This window comes from Drosophila kikkawai, chromosome 3R (assembly GCF_030179895.1).
Source record: "Drosophila kikkawai strain 14028-0561.14 chromosome 3R, DkikHiC1v2, whole genome shotgun sequence".
Lineage (NCBI taxonomy): Eukaryota > Metazoa > Arthropoda > Insecta > Diptera > Drosophilidae > Drosophila > Drosophila kikkawai.
The window spans coordinates 30,939,880-30,947,105 of record NC_091731.1 but is presented as its reverse complement, the minus strand read 5'-3'; the positions used below and the strand labels follow the sequence as shown (position 1 = coordinate 30,947,105).

Below are 7,226 nucleotides of genomic sequence, written 5' to 3'. Positions count from 1 at the left end.
CCGGGAGATGAAAATTCAAGAAGATGCAACGTCAATTTGATACATATTTATGATAATATGCCTGGCTCAGTCAGAGCCATAAAAACGGTTCCACGTCGGGCCAGAAACCGAAAAAAAGTACTACAAAAAACTGAGAAAAAAAAGGGGGAGGCATCCCAGTTCCATTTGGCGGCAAAGAAACAAACGAATCGAATTGAATCGATGTCGAGGAACGCCGAACCGAAGGCTGAAGCTGAAGCCTCAACGGTTCCGGCTGCTCCGCAAGGTCCAGCTTGTTAGTGGCCGGGACAGACAGTAACCGCTAGGTCTCGGGATCGGGATCGGGATTGGATCGGAGCCAAGCCGAGCCTCCTCATCCTTAGCCTCATTGTTATCGAACCATATCAAAATGATCGGCGAGCGTCGAGCCAGCCGCATTTGCGTACCCCGGCTTCGAGGCGGCTTCAACTGCGATTGTGTCCGCCGAAACAGCTACAAACAATCGCCGCCAACGATCTTGGTAAGGAGATTCTCGGGGATGCTCAAGAGGGGTATGAGACCAGAGCCCCCTTTTGGTATGCAGATCGGGAGCCGGCGGTTGCAGCATTTGCATGCGGAGCCGGCAAACAGGAGTCGCGGTCTCCGTTTCAGTCGGGGATTCAGGCACAGACTCTTAAGCTGACGCTGACTCTGACTTGGACTCTGACTCTGGATCAAAGCCCAGACCCAAAGACGACGCTGTGCGACTACCGCCAAGAGTGGCAGTACACCTGGAGAAAAGAGTTCCTAGTTTAACTCTCTTTACTCTGATCAAATTTTCGAAAGTAATTAAAAATAACTTGGCCTGAAATGTGGTACTTAACTAAGCAATGAAAGCAATTAACCAAAATTAACACCTAATTGTAGCTTTTTTTTCTTTCTGTGCTGACTGCGGGAATCGGGCTTCTCGAGGAGCTTAGGCTTGAGTCCTCGCCTGCGCGATGATTGCTGGCCATTGATAAAGCTGCGGCTGCCTCGTGTACGCGCTGTAACTAAAAACTAGAAGCATTTACCGCAATTGTAATGTCGAAAGTACATGATATAAGATCATAGATAAACGCTTCAGATTCTGTGCCATCTCCCTGGGTCCCCGGATACCCAAGATCCCTGCTGGAGCCTCGCGATTCCCGCGATTCCACTTGTCGGCTCGTTTGGAGCCTCAGCGTTTGTTCTTTCATGTCGCTGCTGTTGGCCTTTTTTTGTGTGCCTTTTGCAATCGCAATCGGGAGCTGAACTGAGCTCCTGTCTTTCGGGGCTTCGAGCTCCGTTTTGGCCTGGTAATCCACGCCAACTGCTCCCCGTATCTGTATCTGCGACTGGCTGGGTTTCGGTTTTATTAGATCATTAGTTGTCTGCAGCTCGATAAAGATCGCCCAGACGCTCCGCTCCGCTCAGCTCAGCTCACAATCGATTGGCAAAGAGCCTCAGTTGGAGTTTGCGATCGGTTCGGTTTCCTTTCCGCAGTTTTCGTACTTTTTGCTGTCCATAAAGTCGTTTTGTTTGTTCTTAATGACTGCGTTTAGATCTTGATAGTTGGCGTACTTCAAAGAGACATTGCCGCCGGCATAGACTCCACTTCACTGCCGATGAAGCTGGAGCCTGAGCCTGGACTGGGCCAAAGTCAGATGGTTTATGGCACGATCTTGGCTCTGGGAACAGGATGGCCAAGGAAAGCTCAGCGCGTCTTGGGATGACACCAAAAAAAAAAAGGGTAACCGCAGAAAAACCCCAAACTAAAAACACTTACAGGTGCAGCGAACTCTGGCTATTGAGTTTTCCCGTCATTAAATCTGAAAAATATATATACTTTTGGCCACAAATGTCAGTCATTATAATTTGGCCACTCATCTCAAGAGAATTACTGACTGTTTGGCGCTAGGGTTTGAGTTACTATGTACGTTTTTTGGCCTTCATTAGTGATAAATAAATGTACATAAATCACATTGTAAATATTTAGAAAGTCTTCATTTATGTTTAGTTAATAAATGTTATATTGAAAATAAATAAATAAATTTTATCTTATTCTATTTCTTGTAATACTAACTAGCATTTGGAGCTTAACTTAAGTACCTCCCAAAACGAAATACCCAAAATTCCTAACAATTCCATCTAGAGGTTCCATAAATCCCTATCTCAATCCATTTTTCAGGCATCTTTCGGCAAAGTCCATCAGCCAAAAATCCGGCTGTTTATGAAGTGGCCAAGACAAAGCCGAAATCGAGCTGTGAGCAGGTTCGGGCCATTAAGCAAACGACACTGGCCGCAGCGGAGGTCCCTGTGACCACCAGGCACTGGTGGAAAAGGACTCCAACCAGGATCGTGGGATCAGGAGGAAAAGAGCTGGCAGGGGGTGCGAAAAAACCCACATTACGAGATGCTGTGAAGTGCATAAATCGATGAGAATGGCAGGGACTATGCCACTAACAACCTAATAACTGCAGCAGGCGACTCAGACGACAACCTCGTCGACGACCGGCGACCAAGGAGGTCTAATCAGGGGCGGGGCTGTGGGTTTTCCCCACATTTTCCCAACTGCAAAGCCCAAAGCCCAAGCAGCAGCAACAGCAGCCACTTGCAGCAGGCCGGGACTCCAGGACTCCAGCTCGGTCAGCAGGCATTGTTCTCGCAAAGGCGTTGACTCTGCGGCTGCCCAGGCATCCATTCATCCCCCCCTCGACCCCTGGTGCAGTCAGCCAGCCCCTGCACTTCCCACTCCCTCTCACCCTGCACCGGTAAATTTTGCACTTTAGCTGGCCCAAAATGTCATTGGCAGCAATGGACGCAAAAACCGCAAGTACACTTGAGTGCTGCACTCCAGGTGCCGTTGTCGCTCCGCCCCCCGCTTGAACCGTGCTCCACGCCCACCTCTGGACGCAGACCTCCTCTTTGGGGTGGATAGAGGGGTTTGCTCCTCATAATGTGGATGCGAACGTGGCCGGGACATGCACGACGTTGTTGATGTCTAGCCTGCCGGTCTAGTGTGTCTAGAGTGTGTGTTTGTCAAGACCGAGGCCGAAAAACCACCAGACATGGCCCAAACCATGGCACCAGTCACCGGGCGGGGTCCAGGCCGAGGTCCACGTCCACGTCCAGCTCTAGCTTCAGCCATAGAGCCCCCAGGACGGTGGAGCCGAGCCGTCGGCGAGAGATTTCATGTGAAATTAGCATGTCGTGACACAAATGACTTAAAAGCACTCAATCGCACCGAACACACCAAACAAGGAGAGAGCCTGAGCCTGGCCAGGAGATGGAACTGCAGAATGGCGGAGCAGGTGCACTTGAAAAATTTAAATGTAGTTTCTAGTTAAATAAAGCTGCAAATACAAATTGAAAGACATTCTCCATGACTTGCTCCACTTGTTTCTCAGTTTTTCTAACTTTTAATAACTTTCCCAACATTTTAAATATTTTTATTTTATTTTTTGGGATTTTCTTTCAGTGTTTTGAGTGCCGTAATGATCGGGAGTGTGGGCTTTGGTGAGCTCTGAGCCTTTGGCAAGTGTCGCTCGCCCGCTGCGTGCAAAATATATTCAGACGTAGAGTTCATCAACTGAACTGTTTGTGGCAGTACTCTTCGTCCTCCTCTCTCCTAATCCTAACCCCCTCTTAACCCCCCAAAGTCCCCCTAGATCCACCGCCCCCATTAACCCACCTGTGCACAACTTAATTAAGCCGCCGAAGGGGAGAATACAGCGCATCTCATCGTCTTCAATGGCAGCCGCCAGTGGGATCTGGATCCGGAGACCAGTGTCCAGAGACCCGAGCTGCATTCCAGACAACGTCCCCGTCCCATCCCATTGATTGCATTAATGTATTTCTTCAAAATTATTGTTTGCCCAGCCGCGCGCCTGCTTATCATAAATTATGTAAATGGAAAAACGCGAACCGGAAAACAGGACCGCGCCGAACAACAATTCTCAATTAATGAAGCCCCCGATATCAGTATCATGTGAGTCGCCGGTTTGCCAGATAAAAATGCAAAAAATAAAATATACAAAAATAAAAAAGGAAAGCGAAAACAGGACCGCAGGCAGCCCTACCTGAGTGCTACCTGGATCGCGGCCAGAAGATCCACAAATACTCCTCGCATCATCCACAGAGAGCCACAAAAAATACTCTGTCCGAGTGCGCCAAAAATTAAGCAGTGACAGTTGATAATTTGTCAAAGCCACAGAGAGTCCAGTCACCGCGACGAGAGTCCTAAACTCGTTTCCATGTCCAATGTCCTCGCCAGAGAAGGTTCCCTCGGCTAGGATAACCCATGCAACAAAGTATATTTTTATGGCTTAAGAAGGGTCCATATATTAATTCCTATCATAATATAATACTATTAAGATTAGCATTAAGAGTTTCTAGTGTTGCAAAGATAATTCTGAGCTCACTAAATTATAAAGTTTATTTTGTTTTAAAACATTGTTACAAATTATTCCGAGCATAATAACCACTTTACTTAAGAGTATTCACTTCCCGGTTCCACAATGTTGTTCATAATTCTTCACAGTTTTTTCTTTTTTTCCCGATTATGACAAACATGCACTGCTCATAAGCCCGGCTCAAACCGATCTGAGGCGGGGCAAAGATGGCCAGGACCTGGACACGCATGCGTAAGTCGTTGTCGGTGTAAGTGTCAGTTGTGGCTGATAATTAGCGATTAAGGAGTGATCGGGACAGGCACAACTGTACCTGGGATTTGGCACTAAAGAGGAAGAAATTAAATTAAATAAAAGTTAGAGGTAAAAACAAGAAAATAATGATTGGAAGAAACGAAGAAAAACATTACAAAATGGAATAAGATTTAATCAAAGTTTAATTTAAATAATAACAGAAAGAAAACTTATCCTGATATCTTATATATTTTTATTAGCTAATAAATTATATGTAAAATAAAAACAAATAATAAAAAGTATCGTTATATATTTTCTAAAAATTTTTATATATCATAATATCTATTATAAATAAATTGTATATTTTCTTTGCCATTTTAACTCTTTCAATAAATTAATTTCCAAACTCTACCTGTCACTGCATCTGAGCACCTTTGTTTGTGCAACAAATTTAGGCTGCCTCGTTTGAGGTTTTGGGGGCGCTGATTAACTGTCGGCGGTTCAAAGTGCTCTCACTGTTCCCGAAAAGGGGGGGAGTTTTGACCACCACCAACCATCTGAGTTGCTGAGCGGGAAAACTCGGACTGTGCACGCACATTCTGCCGGGGTCAAGCACGAACATTTTAATGCGATAATTTAACCAGAATTTGTGGTTACATTGACTAATTGAACAGGTGTGGCCATTAAGCAGCCGCAGGCCCTCTGACTGCGACTGCGAGTGCACACGCATTTGCATGCGAAGGAAGTGCAGAGGACATTGCTGGACGCAGGACGACCAGGGACGACATCCCGCCGTTACTTGACCCTTTGCGTGACACAAAGCCTGGTCTGTGTTAATTTGTTAGCTTGTTGAGTTGCTAACCAGGAAGGAACTGGAAACCATGCACCAGGAACCACGAACCAAAAGGGATGCGTCGCCTGATAGTAATAACGTGAATCCGGCTGGTTGGTCAAAGTGCATTGCGGTTTTTGGAGCAACAACACAGAGAGAGAAAATATGAATATGAAAATTAATATTATAATATTTTTATCTACATTTTAAACATATTGTAACTAGCAAAAAATGTATTAATTATAACAAAAGTAAGCTTAAATTTCATATTAAATATTAAAACCAATTAATGCGGAAAGGGTAAAAAATCACTTAAAGCGTATTAAAATTCTATTCAGAAGCTTGAAACGCAGTGAAGGAATAATTTCCGACCCCATAAATCATATATATTCTTGATCAGCATCAACAGGCGAATCTTTCCAGCCATTTCAGGAAGAAATTTTTTTTTTGTAAATTTTTTCAAAATTTGTAAGGGGTTACATCATAAAAATTTTCAAAAATGGCCAAAATTTTTGATTTTTAAAAAAATTTAATTCAGTATGCAGATTTTTTAACCAACAAAAACCAAGCATAGAAAAGCTTACCAAATTAAATTTGATGAATTTTTGGCTTAGTTATGACCGATTTATGATGCAATATCATGATCCTTTGGCAAACTGCAGGGTATACAAATTTCAGTTTCCCGAAGTTAGTATTCTTTCTTGTTTTCAATAAGCGTATTTATTTTCCCAGTGCATTTGGAATCCGTCTTGTATTGGTAATATCCAGAACCCATTGCATGTGTCACGGCAGAGGGACTGGAACTGAGACCCCAGGAACCCCGGGAACCCCCGAAAATTAAACACTGTTGACAGCTCGCACTCACACACGATTTGAATATTTGAAAGGGGGATATATCTGTCGTATCTATATGTCTGCTCAGCATGTCAACGAGCGTCCCATTGTCTTGACAGTTGTTGGATTCCGCCTTTGTGGTTTCTGGGCCCGAATCCTCATCATTGTTGTGGCCAGAACAAAGGGTTCGCTGCAGATCGGATACATTCCGAATTTCATATTTCGCCTCATAATTAGGTAATTTGAGCCAGGTTGTAGCAGTCGCAGGCATGGCACCCAATTAGTTGGCTTTGACTGCCACCAAGTGCGGCTTGAAACCTGAAAGGCATGCAGCCGCCAAATTGGTTTCGAGAAATTACATTTCATTTTCGGAAAATCAAATTTTATCTGTCCCTATTAGATTCGTATCTAGGAGATAGACACACGCATGTACACTCTGTTACACTCCCTTCGTAACGCATTTTCCACCGACACAAACATAGAACTCCCCTCAGATTTTCCACTTTTCCGATGCGATGTGTGTGTTTTGTGTTTGTGTGTTGTGCATTTGCATAGTCAACGATTTTTTGACATGTTGACAGTTGATTTTTCTGACAATTTAACTGGTTGCGATGTAAAATCAGTTTCGAAAATTACACTCGAATGTCAGCTGACATTCCGACTTTATAGGAATTTCCTCGGCTCACCTCGTGGCTGATTTCGATGTGGCTTTTGTTGCTGCTGTTGGCCATGGCGTGCAGCAAATTGTTGTTGCCGCTTCTTACCTGTATCTCAACAATCAACTACGATTTTCGTGTCGTTTTCCCCGCGTTCCGCTCGGCAGGCAAATTATTTAAATTGTTATATAAAGCAAATAATTATCCAGCAAAGAATAATTAGTTTTTGATTTTTATTTCTCCGCCTGAACGCTGGTTGAGTCAGTCGAAACTCCTCCCCTT

General features: G+C 44.3%; 1 long non-coding RNA gene across 1 annotated transcript; it reads right to left on the bottom strand.

Moving 5' to 3' along the window:
• Positions 1–4,438: 4,438 nt before the first annotated feature.
• On the bottom strand, positions 4,439–6,907 carry LOC138928866 (uncharacterized). The gene is made up of 3 exons (XR_011445267.1): positions 6,320–6,907; positions 6,039–6,251; positions 4,439–4,714 (listed from the first exon to the last, which is right to left on the bottom strand). It is a non-coding gene; the product is annotated as an uncharacterized lncRNA (long non-coding RNA).
• Positions 6,908–7,226: the final 319 nt, after the last annotated feature.